The 16,390-nt window shown below is 39.3% G+C and overlaps 1 pseudogene; it reads right to left on the reverse strand.

The window, feature by feature from the left end:
• Positions 1-5,005: 5,005 nt before the first annotated feature.
• LOC133042230 (malate dehydrogenase, cytoplasmic-like) lies at positions 5,006-14,405 on the reverse strand (annotated as a pseudogene).
• Positions 14,406-16,390: the final 1,985 nt, after the last annotated feature.

The following is a 16,390-nucleotide window of genomic DNA, read 5'->3' on the forward strand; positions in this document are numbered from 1 at the left end:
ATAGATCTCAGTTCCTTTAGACCTCTAATTTCTCTTAGCAATATTTTATATTTTTTAAAATACAGGTATAGCATATACTTATTCTTAAGTATTTTATACTTTTAATGCTATTGTAAATGGATTCTTAATTTCCTTTTCTAATGGTTCATTGATAGTATATTTAAATAATTTGATGTTTTAATATTGGCCTGGTATGCTGAGGCCTTGCTAATAAATTAATTAGTTCTAGTAGTGATTTTTAGATTTCTCGGAAGTTTTCATGTATACTATCATATATCTGCAAATAAAGACAGTTTTACTTTTTCCTTTCCATTCTACATGCTTTTATTTACTTTACTCATTTTATTGTACTGACTAGAACACACAGTACAAAGCTACACAGAAGTCATAAGAAAGAGCATCCTTGTCTTGTTACTAATTTTAGGGAAATCATTCAGTGTTATACTATTAAATATGATATTATCTCTAGATTTTTTTGCATATGACTTTTGCTAGGTTGAGGAAGTTTGCTGAGAAGCAAACAACTTTCCTCGTTTGCTGAGAATTTTTTTTTATCATGAATGAGTGTTGACTTTTATCAATTGCTTTCAAGGGGCTTCTATTGAGATGATCTTCTCTCTTTCTTTTTCTTTTTCCTTTTTAGATTGTTGAGTTGATGGATTAAATTGATTAATGTTAAACCAGCCTTACATTCCTGAGGTAAACCAAACTTGTTCTTGATGTATTATACTTTTTATATACTGCTGGATTCTACAAGCTACATTTTAAAAATACTAAGGAATCCAAGTTCACTGGGAATATTGGTCTATAGTTTTCTTGTAGCATCTTTTTCTAGGTTTGTTTTCAGGGTAAACTTGGCCCAATAAAATGAGCATGGAAACTCCTTATCTATTTGCTAAAAGTTGTGTAACATTTTTATTATTTATTTCTTAAATGTTTGAAAAGTTTTCCAAAAACTTGTAGTTTATTTAAGTATAGTTGATTTACGTGATAGCTTTCATCAGTGAAGCTGTCTAGGACCAGAGTCTCCTTTTGGAGAAAATGTAAATTAAGAATTTAATTTTGTTTGTAGATAAAAAATATAATTTTCTATGTCTTTTTTGTGCCAGTTTTGGAAATGTGTGTCTGTCAAGATTTTTTTTCCATTTCACTTGTCATATTTATTAGCCTAAAGTTATTTATTATATTCCTCTATTATTCTTTAACATTTGTTCAATATTTCATGTCTCATTTATTCCTAATATTAGTATTTTATGTTTTCTCTTTTTTTCACTCAATAAACTTAGTTAAAAGTATTTCATTTGATCTCTTCAGAAAAAGAAGCTTTGGTTTCATTAATTTTATTGTCTGTTCATCTTCTGTTTTATCTATTTCTGTTTTGTTTTATTTATTTTACCTTTGTCATTGCCATATTTCTATTATGTGGGACTTATTTTCTCTTCTTTTTCTCACTCATTAAGGTGAAAGTTTACCTTATTCACTTGAGAGCTTTTTTCTTTTCTACAATAGGCATTTAGAACACAGGTTTCTTCTAAGCCCTCATTTATATATATCCCCCAAACTTAGATATATTTTATCCTAATTTTCTTTTAGTTATAAATATTTTCTGATATTCCCCTGATCTCTTCTTTGACCCATCAGTTATTAAGAAATAGGCTGTACATTTTCCAAATATTTAGAAATTTCCCATATATCTTTTGTTACTGTTTTCTAATTTAACTCCATTATTGTCAGAGTATATACTCTAGCATTTCTGTCTTTTCAAGTTATCGACACTAGTTTTATCTTCCAGCATTCTTGGTAAAATTTTCATTTGTACCTGAATCATGTATGTTCTCTTATTGGGGAGAGTGAAGATAATTTTATAAATGACTAGGTCAAGTGGATGATAGTATTGTTCAGACTTTCTGTTGTTTTACTGAGTTTTGTTTACTTGTTCTATCAATTACTGAGATGAATAAAGAAATCTCTATGAATCTATTCAATAGATGCACTTTTAATTCTGTGAGTTCTGGATTCATGTATTGCGTATGTCTTTTATTAGGTTTTTACACATTAGGATAGTTATATATGCTTTACTTTACACAATTTCCCTCTTAATCTGTTAGTGTTATTTGTTCTGAAATTTACTCTTTCCGATATATTTTTTAAACTTTTAAATTTCGTATTGGAGTATAGCCCATTCACAGTGTTGGGATAGTTTCAGGTGAACAATGAAAGGACTCAGCCTTGTATATGCATGTATCCATTTTCCCTCAAACTCCCATCCAGTCTAGGCTTGCCCTTAGCGTTGAGCAGAGTTCCTTGTGCTATCCAGTAGGTCCTTGTTGGTTATCCACTTAAAAATATAGCAGTGTATGATATTTATCTTTCTCTTTCTGACTTACTTCACACTGTAGAATAGGCTTTAGGTTCATCTACCTCGTTAGAACTGACTCAAATACATTGCTTTTTATAGCTGAGCAATATTCCCTTGTGTACATGTGCCTCAGCCTCCCTGTCCATTCATCTCTTAATGGACCTCCAGGTTGCGTCCATGTCCTGGCTGTCGTGCATGGTGCTGCAGCGAACATTGGGGTACACGTGTCTGTTTCAGCTGTGGTTTCCTCAAGCTACATACCCAGTAGTGGGAGGGCTGGGTCACATGGGAGTTTTATTCCTAGTTTTTTAATCTCCATGCTGTTCTCCATAATGGTTGTATCCGGTTGCACTCCCACTGACAATGTAAGAGGATTCCCTTTCCTCCACACCCTCTCCAGCCTTTATTGTTTGTTGATTTTTTGATGATGGCCATTCTGACTGATGTGAGGTGACAGCCTCCTTGTAGTTTTGATTTGCATTTCCTTAATAATGAGTGATGTTGTGCATCTTTTCATGTATTTATTAGCTTCTTTGGAGAAATGTCTGTTTAGGTCTCCTGCCCCTTTTTTTGATTGAGTCCTTTGTTTTGATCCTGTTAAGCATCGTGAGCTATTTGTGGATTTTGGAGCCCAATCCCTTGTCAGCACGTCCTTTGCAAATATTTTCTCCCAGTCTGTGCATTATATTTTCATTTTGTTTATTGTTTCCTTTGCTGTGCATGCGTCTAAGTAGGTCCCACTAGTTTATTTTTGTTTTTATTTCCGTTGTTTGGGGAGACAAACTGAAAAAGATACTGCTGTGATTTATGTCAGAGAGTGTTCTGTGCATGTTTTCCTTTAGGAATTTTATAGTTTTCAGGCTCACGGTTAGATCTTTAATCCATTTTGAGATTATTTTTGTGTATTTTGTTAAAGAATAATCTAGTTTCATTTCAAGGATGTCCACTCTCACCACTTTTATTCAGCATAGTTTTGGAAGCCCTAGCTATAGCAATAGAGAAGAAAAAGTAGTAAAGGCAATCGAAGATGGAAAAGAAGTTAAACTGTCACTGTTTGCAGATGACACGATACTATGCATAGAAAATGCAAAAGATGCTATAAGAAAACTGCTAGAGCTCATCTGTCAATCTAGTAACACTGATCAATGAATTTACAAGTTACACAATTAATACATAGAAATCTGTTGCATTTCTATACACTAACAACAAAAGATCAGAAAGAGAAATTCAAGAAGCAATTCAATTTACCATCACATCAAAAAGAATAAAATACTTAGGAATAAACCTACCTAAGGAGACAAACCACCTGTACTCCAAAAACTGTAAGATGCTGATGAAATAAATCAAAGATGACACAAACAGATGGAAAGATATACCATGCTTGTGGATTGGAAGAATCAGTATTGTCAATACGACTATACTACCCAAGGCAATCTATAGATTGAGTGCAGTTCCTATCAAATTGCCAATGGCATTTTTCACAGAAAAGTGAAAGTGAAGTAGTTCAGTCATGTCCGACTCTCTGGGACCCCAAGGACTGTAGCCTACCACGCTCCTCTGTCCATGGGATTTTCCAGGCAAGAGTACTGGAATGGGTTGCCACTTCCTTCTCCAGAACCAGGACAAAAAATCTTTAAATTGTTATGGAAACACAAAAGGCTGAATAGCAAAAGCAATCTTGAGAAGGAAAAACAGAATTGGAGGAACAAGGCTTCCACTGGAGTGGGTTGCTATGCCCTTCTCCAGGGGACCTTCCTGACCCAGGGATCGAACCCACATCTCTTAGGTCTCCTGCATTGGTAGATGGGTTCTTTACCACTAGTGCCATCTGGGAATAACATATTTTAAATAAGTACTACTTAATTTTTTTTCCCCATAGGCTACTGAGGCTCTGTTTTCATTGCTGATGTTTCAGTTTGCTTCTAGAGGATTTTTATTTTTCCTGTCTGCACTTCAGTTTGGATGATTCAATTGTTTTTAATATATCTCAAATTTCACTGATTTTTTTCTTCTTTTATAGTATCTAATATATTTTTAAGGGCATTTAGTAAAATTCCTACTTCAATTACTGTAGTTTTCAATCCTAGAAAATTATACTTGGTGTTTTAAAAAAATCTCTTTCCTCTTCTTTATATTCACTTTTTCCTTTAAATACTTGAGTATATTTAAAATAGCTCTTTTATCATTCTTATTTGCTAATGCCATCATTTATATCACTTCCCAGTTTGTTTCTGTTGCCAGATTATAAATCTGGTATGAGAAGCAAGTTCATACTTCTCTGCATGTCTAGCAAATGTTAATTGCATGCTGAGCATTTTAAGTGTGAGCCTGCTGAGTTCTGGGTTTTGTTGTCTTATGTATTTTTTTTTTTTTTTTAAGAATGCTAAGCTGTGAAAGTTTGTTCTGTTAGCTAAGTTACTTAATAATTGACTAAATTCCTTTTTTTAATACATATTTTATTTAGGATGCAGCACTGACAGCATGATGATGAGCTGTCACCAATTTATACCAAGAAACACACCATCTTTAAAATGTGGTGTTTTCACAATTTAAGTATTGCATTGTCATTGTTTGATACTAGAGTCAAAGACAACCTTTAGAGTTTTCTGCTTTGGGGCACTTAGTGGCATCAAATTGATTGTCTGGTCATGCAGAGGAAAGCAATTCAAATGCAGTTTCTTTTCTTTTTGCCTGTTTCCTTGCAGTAAGATCCATCTTCTCTCGTCTGAGAAATCATTAATAGACTTTCAACCACCTTGCAGGTCTTGTTCTTGATTATAACAGGTAATGAGTAGAGCAGATCACCCAGAATACTGTAAAGGTTGCCTTAAGAGATAACACGTAAAGGACACAAATTCTCCCTTTGGGGTTCCAAACTGGGTGTGTCTGAAGTGGTCACAGATGGCTTTTGCAGCCAGCACTGCACTGGATAGGTTCCAAGCCTTGATGACTGCGGTGCCATGCTGCTGCACGGCTGTGAGGAGTCCTCCCTTGAACCGGCTGTCATCTTTCAGAGCTTCCTAAATATCATCTTCCTTTCCGTACGCTTTCACTTTGCCATGATTGACATCTGGATACCGAGGTGAGGAATGGTTTCCCCAGATGATGACATTCTTCACACCATTGCAGGTCACACCAGAGACTTCCTGGTGGTCTGGGGGTTAGGACCTGGCACTTCCACTGGGAAGGGGGCATGGGTTTGCTCCCTGGTTAGAGAACTAAGATCCTGAATGCCCCATGGCACAGCCAAAAAAATAAAGAAATCATACCAAGTTTTACACTGAGTTTAACAGAGCAGTTCAGCTCAGTTAAGATCCAGAAGAGTCAAGCAATGAAAGTTCTCCCTGGGGATGGGCTTGGAGCAATCACGCCATTGGTATTGGCTGGGCTTCCTACCACGAGAACCATAACTGACTTCTTGGCATGTTTCTCAAGGCTGCACCCTGGCATTCGAAGATTTTCTTATTTGCTTTGAATAAATCTTTCCTCTCCATGCCATCCCTTTTTTGGTGTGGAGCCCACAAGCATGGCCACGACCAGGTCTTTGAGGCAGTCTCTCTCTTTTTCTCTTTTATCTGTGGCAATGACCTCTTTCAGGAGGGTTGGGCACAGTCTTGCAGTTCCATTAGGACACCATCCAAGACACCCATCATGGGAGTAATATCCAACGGCAGAAAAATTACAGGCTGGTCTTAACCAAAGGCAGATCCGTTTCTAACACTGTACAGTAGTGAATATGCAATTTGACCACCTGTTCCAGTCATAAGGACTCTTGATTTGTTTCAAAATGTGTAGTCAAGGGCCTTCTGCTTTCAAGAGTTTTGTGACAGAAGCCCTTAGAAACACTGTTGGTAGGACTGGGGGCTGTGTGGACCGTTTCAACACCTGCCTTGACTAGATTCTCTTAAGCCTTGCTTTTAAGCTTTTTTTGGTGGACTGGTTTAGAATAGACTCTGGGTATTCAAATGGCTCCTGGAATCTGGCTGGCCAGATCTCAAACATCTCCAAGGTCTGTGTGAGCTTTGAGAGTCATCCACATTACAGTCCATTTTTTTGTCTAGTTTTGCAAAGTTTCACTACATGCATGTGTCACTGAGTATTCAACAGCAGTCTCATGGTGACCCGGTGCTGGATTCTGAGTCTCCTTCTTCATGTCACTTTCTTCTTTCAAAGTTCTTTGCTCTACAGAGCTGTCATGTAAACCCGGGATTAATTTCACCTCAGTATCCATTGAGTCTTCCTCTACTGTAGCTCTTGCAGCAATCAAATTCCAAAGCCTAAGTTATTCTGTCTAAAATATTGCTCTGGGGCCCCAGAAGTTCTATCTATGTTGGTTTTTGGTCCTTCAGATCCAGTAGGATGATCTCAGAAGGTGAAGTGATTTTGGTACTCAAAGCCTCTCTGCCATGAAAACTCCAATATGTTCACTTTTGGTGAAATATTATTTGCACACTCTTTAATCTTTTCATAATCTAGAAAGTGGATGTTAGAGCAGTCTCACACAGGCATACATTTCCATGTAAATATGTACACATATACAAGCATGTATATACACGTATGCACACACACATGCTTATCAAGGACCAAGTTTATTATCAGTAGCTATTTTATTATCACAATAAAAATAGCCAGATAGTAATAATGGCTAAGATTTTTTGAGAGTTTATTATGAACCAGAAACTATGACAGTTTATATGCATTATTTTATTTTCCTCTTTTGAAATATGAAGGTTAGAGAATTGGGGTAATTTATACAAGGTCATGCATTAAGGAACAGATGAAGCCAAGTTTGAGTACAACCAGCCTGACTATAGAGGAGGAATTGGTAAACGATGGCTTGCAGACTGCCACTTGTTTTACAAATAAAGTTTTATTCCCAGGAGAGCCAAGAACACTCATTTTTGTATGGTCTGTGGGTTCTTTTGAGCTATAGTAGCAGAGTTGAGTAGTTGCAGTATAGCCTGAATGATAGCCTAAAATATTTATTATCTGTCCCTTTACAGAATGAGTTTGCTGACCTGTGCTTTAAATTGTGAATTAATTACTCTAATTTTCAAGGCCCATCTCCACTGTTACCTTGAGGTGGTTTTTCCATGTCATTTTGCTCACTATCTAAATTCTCTTCATTCATATCCCCTACTTTCAAAGTATGCTTTTCAGCATACCAGAAATAGCCTATTATTAAGAGCTTTACTGGAGAAGGAAATGGCAACCCACTCCAGTGTCCCTGCCTGGAGAATCCCATGGACAGAGGGGCCTGATGGGTTACAGTCCGTGGGGTCACAAAGAGTCGGACACAACCTAGCGACGAAACCACCACCACCACCAAGAATTTTACCACTCACTTTCAAAATGTCTGTTTCTACCCTCCAGAATGCAAAGTTTTTGAGAGCAGGTTTTTTGTCTACTTTGTTCATGGCTTTATTTCCAATGCCTAAGAGCCTGCCACACAGTAGGTGTATAATTTTTAATGGATGATCCCTTGACCAAATACCTGGTTAAACTCAGATAGGGCTTCCCAGGTGGTGCTAGTGGTAAAGAACCCACCTGCCAATGCAGGAGAGACCTAAGAACCACGGGTTCAATCCCTGGGTTGGGAAGATCCCCTGGAGGAGGGCATGGCAATCCACTCCAGCATGCTGGCCTGGAGAATTTCAAGAATGAGGAGCCTGGCAGGCTACAGTCCATGGGGTCGCAACGAGTCAGACACGACCAAAGTGACATAGCATTCAGATAAGACTCCATCCTTCCTTAGCTGAATCAGTATGGAAAGGTGACTGCTGCTGCTTCATTTTTTTTTCTTATATATGCATCCTTTCCCATGGATTCATAATGCCACTCTTTCTTTTTTTGTAAAATCATGAACTGAATTACTACATGTACTAGTTAACTCAGTTCTCAGCTGAGGCTGGTTCAGCTTTTGATATTTAAAGAAAACCAACTCTAACAACTCAGTCAGCATCCTATGAGAAGTCCAATTTCCTTCCCTCCCTCCTTCAGCTTCTCTGAATTCTCCAGAGAAAATGTTCAATGGTGTCTTCAGGCTGTGTCAGTCAGCTTCAAATTAACTTTTACTTTCACACATCTCTCATCCCATACGGCTGGTGTCCTCTCTGCCCCACGCTAGGCATGAATCTCAAGACTCTTTTTCTTGGATTCCCTCTCAACATCCCAATCCTTAAAAAAAAATCTCACCCACAAAAGTGGCTCTTCTTGTGTAACATTCGTCATTTGCTGTTAGAGTGAGACAAAGGGGATTTGCATGCAGCAGTGCCAACAACTTAAAGTCTTTAGAAACTCCTCGCTTTCAAAACAACTTTAGTCAACATATGGCCAAGAATTTCTCACCTTTCTCCACCAGCATAGTGATTCTTTCTCTCTTTATTCTCTCTTCATGCAAGTTTTTTTTATTTAGGGGACACAGTGATGTATCTCTTCGTTACATTATCTTCTTCCATCCTTGTTGCTGTTTAGTCACTCAGTCATGTCCCAACTCTCTTGCAACCCCGTGGACTGTAGCCTGCCAGTCTCCTCTGTCCATGGGATTTCCCAGGCAAGAATTCTGGAGGGGGATGCCATTTCCTTCTCCATCCTGAGCCCCACTGTATATACAGTACTCAGGGACCACGGCCCCACTCTGGTCTTCCTGGGTACCTGTAACTCCACTTTAATCTCACTATCACTTCTGTGTTTTCATTAAAGAATATGATATTCTTGGGATTTGTTTGCATCTATCTGTATTTCCCCAGCAAAATGTTACAGTTTTCTTTACCCACCAGATTAAGAACTGTACTAGAAAACCATGTGAAATAATATCAACTCTATACTAGTACATCAGTTGCTTTTTTCAGTATCAGTTCAGTTCGGGCTCTCAGTCGTGTCCGACTCTTTGCGACCCCATGGACTGCAGCATGCCAGGCCTCCCTGTCCATCACCAACTCCTGGAGTTTACCCAAACCCATGTCCATCAAGTCGGTGATGCCATCCAACCATCTCATCCTTTGTCGTCCCCTTCTCCTCCCGCCTTCAATCTTTCCCAGCATCAGGGTCTTTTCAAATGAGTCAGCTCTTTTTTTTTTTTTTTTGAGTCAGCTCTTTTTTTTTTTTTTTTTGAGTCAGCTCTTTTTTTCAATATATCTTTCAATTTTTCCCCTTTGACCATGGATAGGATGTATCATTATATTGTTGTGACTTATAGTAAGAAATATGTATTTGGTCTTTGGTTGTTTCTGGCACATGGCTCCTAATACCCTTGGAATTTCCTTAGTAATAAGACGAGAGAAGTTTCTTGATATTCATAAGAACCCCCTTTCAGCTACTCCTGAGTTTATGTTAATGATGTGACTTGCCGGGAGAGTGGCGTGCTTGAGGAGAGTGTGGAAGCTCTGCACTTTTCCCCCAACTCTTGCCCTACGCATCCTATCTTACTGTCCCTGAGTTACATCCTTTTATAGCAAACCAGCAATCTAATAAGAAAACATTCCTCTGAATTCTGTGAGCCTTTCTAGCAAATTCCTCAAACTCTGAAGGGGGTCATGGGAGCTTCCTATCTATAGCCCACAGCGCGTGTTACAAACTAAACTTGGAACCGGCATCTGAAGTGGTCAGTGGGACGGTTTTGAAGGACTGAGCCCTTAGCCTATGGGATCTGATGATCTGTCTCTCCGTAGAACTGAGTTACATTGTAAGACGCCTGTCAGTGTCTCCTGAGTTGAGAAAACACACACTGGGATTGTGTAGATAGGTTTTCTCACAGTGAATTGTCTTTGCATTCTTGTATCAGCCTTTTCTTGTTTGTAGTGGCTTTCGTACTAAACGGTCTGTTAAGAGCAGCTTGACAACCAGGCTGCCCCACTCTGAGACGCCTCCCTGTGCTTGTAATACTTATACCCCCAGCTGGGGGATTCTTTTTTTTTTTTTTTGCCCAATAATACAAACACTTGCCAACAGCTGAGCAAAGCAGTGATGGGTTCTTAACCCAAAGACATTCATATTTAAATTAGACTGTAGCTTAAGACAGGGTCTGGATTAAGGGTGTGCCAACAGTGTCCTGGAAGATGATTGTACCAGACACTGAGAGGATGACAGAATGGCTTGGAAACGAAGCAACTTCACAGAAAGAAGCAGTGATCAGAGGCCACGAAGTAAAAGTAGAAACAGTTAGATGAAAGTGGCTGGGAAGTGATAGTTTCCAGCTTCCAGAAGGAATGGCACAGTCCCCGTAGGAGCACAGGTGAGTTTAGCCATGAGTGTGGAAGACAGCTGGAGCGGAGGGCAGCAGGTCCGTGGGGCTGAGCGGCCGTAGGTGGACAGGACCCCCCGTTGCATTACTGCAGTTGCAGAGACACCGAGCAGCCGTGCGTCCTGAGTGGCATTCCCATTTCTCAGAAAACCTGGCCGTGGGACTGCTGACAGACTGGTTTTAGATATGTCCCCTTGTATCAACAGATGTTACCAACATGTGGCTTTTTGCTATCTGAAAATGCAATTATTTTCTTCAAATATTGCAAGATTCAGTTTTCCAGATTTGTATGTTTGTTTTGGTCTTGAGTTGTTTGTTTTAGGATGCGTCCCAAATATTTGCCTATACTTTTTCATGTATTTGTGGGTATGCATGTGTACACTTGTGCATGCACAGTTTGTAGGTTAAATCTTTTTGTTGTTGTTGTTACATTCTTTCTCTGTTGGATGCACTGTATTACCCGTCTTATCAGTTTTACTTTGCTGGATTCGACAAAATTACTTTCAGTTTACCATTGCTGTTTTTGCATAGCTTTCTTTTACCCTTATATATGAGGAGTGTACCTCAGAGGGAGAACACATATATCTTTAAAACATCTGTAGATTTGTGAGACTGTGCCAAATTCCACATAAAACTTCAAAACTTTTAAAGTATATTTCTTAGAGAACTCTGCTTTCTGAAGTATCCAGAATTCATGATGTGGAAATGTTCAACTATTTCTCTTGAATGGGTTTTTAAAGTTTAGTGTCATGGTAGGTTCAGGAATCCAGGTGTCCATCAATTAGTTGTGTTAATGACCCCACCTAATGGCCTCCATAAGTCCATTGTGTTTGTCCTATAACTTAAACATTTCCTCCCACTGTGACTCTAGACTTGGGCATGTGACTTGCTTTGGGCAATAGGATGTTAGCCTCCCTGATACAAGCAGAGACTTGGAAAGCACAAATGCTCTTTTATTTCCCTCTTGCGTGATCGGGCCTGCTCACTGTTCCCCTCTGCCGTGCTTTGCAAACATGCCTAGGCTAGTCTGCAGGAAGGACGTGAGAGACATGTGGAAGAGAGCCAAGCTGTCGCAGACCTCCCAGCTAGGGCCATCCCAGACCAGCCGGCTACCAGCCGGCCCCCTTATCTGCGAGGAAATCCATCTGAGATCAGAAGAATCGCCCAGCTAAACTCACTCAAAACTGTCAACTTGTAGTGAACGAAATAAATGCTTGTTACTTTAAGGCCCTGACTTTGGGGTGGTTTATTATGAAGCACAATTGTGGCAATGGATAACCCAGAGATACCCAAATAGCAATTAATCAATGAGGGGAACTTCCTGTGTATTTGAGGTGCTGAGTCAGAGATAATATTCACAGATGGTAGATACTTTCATATGTTCATATCTCTTTTTGTTTCCTTCTGTCTCTGAAAAGGCTCATTTACTGCCCCAGGAAGAGTTCTGGTACCAGAGAATATTTCCCTCTAGCACTTAAGTAGCGTTTTAGACCCGAGGCTTGTCTGACTTGGAGGAGGAAATGGCAACCCACTCCAGTACTCCTGCCTGGAAAATACCATGGACGGAGGAACCTGGTAGGCTACAGTCCATGGGGTCGCGAAGAGTTGGACATGACTGAGCGACTTCACTTTCACACATTGGAGAAGGAAATGGCAACCCACTCCAGTGTTCGTGCCTGGAGAATCCCGGGGACAGAGGAGCCTGGTGGGCTGCCGTCTACGGGGTCGCACAGAGTCAGACACGACTGAAGTGACTTAGCAGCAGCAGCAGCTTGTCTGACTTAGGCTGTCTTTTGGGATTTTAAATGTTAAGAAGGCGTGGACTTTATGTGATCAGGCTGGTAGACATAACGCCCTTCTCTGGCTCAGATTCTCATGTGGACCTAAGGTGTGGATGAGAAGAAAGAGAGTGTAACCAAGTTTGTGAATGTTTTCAGTTATGACCTTTCCTGACGTCTCACAGATTGTATTGATAGATGCTTTTTAAAGATATTTGGCAATATAGGCTGTCACATGAAGTCTTACATTAGGCAGATGTAGGTTTCTAAATAGAAAACACAGAGTTTCCATTCAAGCTAACAAACATTTATTGATCACCTGTTATATAGTAGTAGGCATTAAGGATACAAAATCAAGGGCTTCCCCAGTGGCTCAATGGTCAAGAATCTGCCTGCCAATGCAGGAGATAAGGGTTCAATACAGGGCGCGCCCACATGCTGCAGAGGGGCTGAGCCCGCGCCACAGCTATCGAGCCTGTCCTCCAGAGCCCAGGAGGCACAGCGACCAAGCCCACGGGCTGCAACTGCTGAAGCGCACGCTCCCTGGAGCCCCGCTCTGCAACAGGAGGAGCCCCTGCAGCGAGAAGCCCACACACTGCAACTAGAGAAAAGCCTCTGCAGCAAGGAAGACCAGCACTAGCCCCAGATAGAAATAAATTATTAAAAAAAAAAAAAGAATGCAGAATCAGTGAAAATTAGCCTCTGTCCTAGAGGAACTTAGAGTTCGGAAAAGAGACAGACAAATAAATCACCATTTCAATATGGTAAGCATGGTGATGGGGCATTCACACACAGCATATGATCGTCTAAGCGGTGTCAGATGTTGGATGGGGAGCTGTGTTGAGAAACGAAAAGGGTGAGTAGATTTATACAAGTAGAAGATGAGCCTTGGTGCAAATGAGTTCCAGCAAGTTACCAGGGTATGAGGGCTTCCCAGGGGGCGCTGGAGGTAAAGAACCCAACTCCCAGTGCAGGAGACTCAAGAGATGTGGGTTCAATCCTTGGATGGAGAAGATCCCCTGCAGGAGGGCCTGGCAGCCCATTCCAGTATTCTTTTTTTTTTTTTTTTTATTACATATCTGCTCTATTTTTTTTTTTTTTTTATTAGTTGGAGGCTAATTACTTCACAACATTTCAGTGGGTTTTGTCATACACTGATATGAATCAGCCCATTCCAGTATTCTTGTCTGGAGAATCCTATGGACAGAGGAGCCTGGTGGGCTACAGTCCATAGGGTCTCAAAGAGTTGGACACGTCTGAAGTGACTGAGCACGCACGCATGCACAAGGATATGAACAATGACCTGGAGTGTGCAACAGCGTGGATTATTCTGGAAGCCCCCAGAACATCATGTAGGACCAGGAGTTATACTTGCCAAAGCATAATTAAAGACCTGTTAGGTATTTGCTTATGTTGTCAATTGTGCAGTCATTCTTAGTTATAAAGACTTCTGTTTTATATTACGTGTTAGGAAAATAAAATCTTTGAGCCTTTCAGTACCTTCGGGTTTTTTTTAAATGCCATGTGGACAGAGGCTGAGTTTATCTTATTCTCTCCTGCATCTCAGCTCCCAGCACAGTGTCCAGCTCTTTGTATGAACTCAGTAATATATGTCGAGTGTTTTACTGAGCGTGGGTTGGTAAAGAATTTCTAGACACAGAGTATTTCAGGAAGGAGTGAATTTGCTAAGAACAAAGAACAGAGGTAATGTGGAGGCTGAGAGTACAGAGGACTGACACCTCCTGACAGACCAGGGAGAGGTGATGCTCTTCATGGGTTAGTAGCCAATTTTTATAGCCTCAAGAGAAAGAAGATTCCTGCTGCATGGGTGGCATTAGGAGATTGGCTAGGGTGGGTATTTTTACCCACCCTCGTATGGGGTGAGAGAGCTGGCAAATTTAGATCACGGAGACTCATGGTGATGGTTGCTGTGGGGCTCAGTTCTGAAGACGACCTTGGGGCAGGTCCCTGAATCTATGGTCTTGTTACAAGACTTCGCGCCTGTGACCTTGGTATGGAACTCCATATCGATCAAATCACTGAATTCTCAAATGTGTCAGCCCCTACCAAAATACAACAGAAAGTTATCTTTATTCTTTGAAAAAATATTTATTCATAAAGACTTATGTACTTGAATAATTTATTTTTCTCAAGTTATCTTCAATAAAGACAGCTTAATCTTCAGTTTTATCATCCCCTCTATGCTTATTCTTTCAGTTTTTGAGATGTAATTTACATACGTAGAGCACCGTATAAGATTAAGGTATACAACCTAATCCCTATTTTTGGATTTTTAAATATATGCAACTCTTGGTGTTGTTTTCACCCCATACATCCATTTATTTTATTAGTCAACGTATTCTTATTGAATGCTTCATTCTATGCCAGCATTGTGATACACACTAGGAGCCGAGTAGTATTAGTTCAGACCTGCTCTGGGCCCCAGTGGAGCGTATAGTCCAGAGAGACAAACAGGCCAATACTGAACAGAGAATTTACAAGCACAATGAATTTACAAACAAGAGTGAATAGCTTCCTGTGAGTGTGTAACAGCTTCTTTAAGTCTCTATTCACTATGGATTATTACATGATGATTATGCAACATATTTACTTTATCAGGTTTTTACTTTGTGTCCTCTGCTTTCTGTTTTATTATGCTACATTTATAATTAATATTTAGCACATGGAAAGCACACTACAAACATCACTTGATTGAATGAAAGAATAAATGAATATTTCCTCATAGAATTTGTCTTTTTTCATTAAATTATTACATTAATACTATGGCTTGAAAGCACGTGTACTCTTTGTGGGAAGATGTGCATGTTTTTCTCTTGTAATACATCTGTTAATTGAATGAACTCTTCATGGGAATGGTACAGGTAATTCGTACTGTCTAAAGTTAGTTTGTACTCTTCAGTATTCCATTAGAGCCCTGCTCAATAATTTATTGACTTTATTTCTATGTAAAATGAGGTTACTGCCCAAATCTGTTTGGTTATCTGGTTTTATATCAACAAATATTTATTAAAAGTTCTTGTAAGTTATGTGGCAGGTGTGAGGAATCCACAGAATAGGTTCCCTTATAGAAACTTCAATCCAGGACAAAAAGACAATAGCATATGAGAATTTACAAACAATTCAGCATGAGAAAAGATATGTCTTTTATATCTTTTGGACAAAGTTTTGTCCTAGGTAATGTGAGGGAAAAACAAGAGATGAGTAAGAAGTATTTGATGCCTTCAATTTGCTTGTAATTTAACTGAGGCAGTAAGACAAATATACTTAATGTGAAAATAACACCAAACAATGAGTGATATGTTCTGGTGCTGAAGATCATGCAAGTCTTAGGACTTCAATGGATGGAAATCTCTTAAAGGATTGACACGTTTTCTTTTTCGACCAAACATTAGAACAGTTTCTCCAAAGTACAAGACAATCCAGCAGTAGTAATAGTAGATTGAGAAGAAAATATGAAAACTTCTCCTTATTTAGAAATAGTTTTAAGAAAGAAACAAGTCCTTACTAACATTTAATAAAAAGGATTGACAATGGACTATCAGTGGGTAGCCCATTGATGTATGGTATTAGTATTTGACATGGCATCATATGGAAGTGAAAGTGGAAATTACATCCCCCAGAACAAAGGGAAGCTCCTTCCAATCCTTCACTGCGAGGCATTGCAAGTTATGGGAGATGCCTTAAGTTTTAACTAAACTAACTTTCATGAAATGGACAAGTTGCTTAAAAAAATCCCACAAAGTGAGAGCAAATAAAATGCAAGCACAATTGGACACAAAAGAAAATTTTAGCTGTGACACTGCTCTTTGTGAATAAGCTTTTTCTGCAAATTGTTAAACAAGATCTAATCAGATCTAACAAAAAGCCATCTCCCCCGGAAACAAAGTTATGATGAAACCATTTGAAATGTGGATTTTTTGGTATTCTTGTTAATGAAGATCATTATCTGTATGTATTGTGCCTTGAGATGTGTTCATGATTAACAAGGCA

The sequence above is a fragment of the Dama dama genome, chromosome 21 (genome assembly GCF_033118175.1).
Source record: "Dama dama isolate Ldn47 chromosome 21, ASM3311817v1, whole genome shotgun sequence".
NCBI lineage: Eukaryota > Metazoa > Chordata > Mammalia > Artiodactyla > Cervidae > Dama > Dama dama.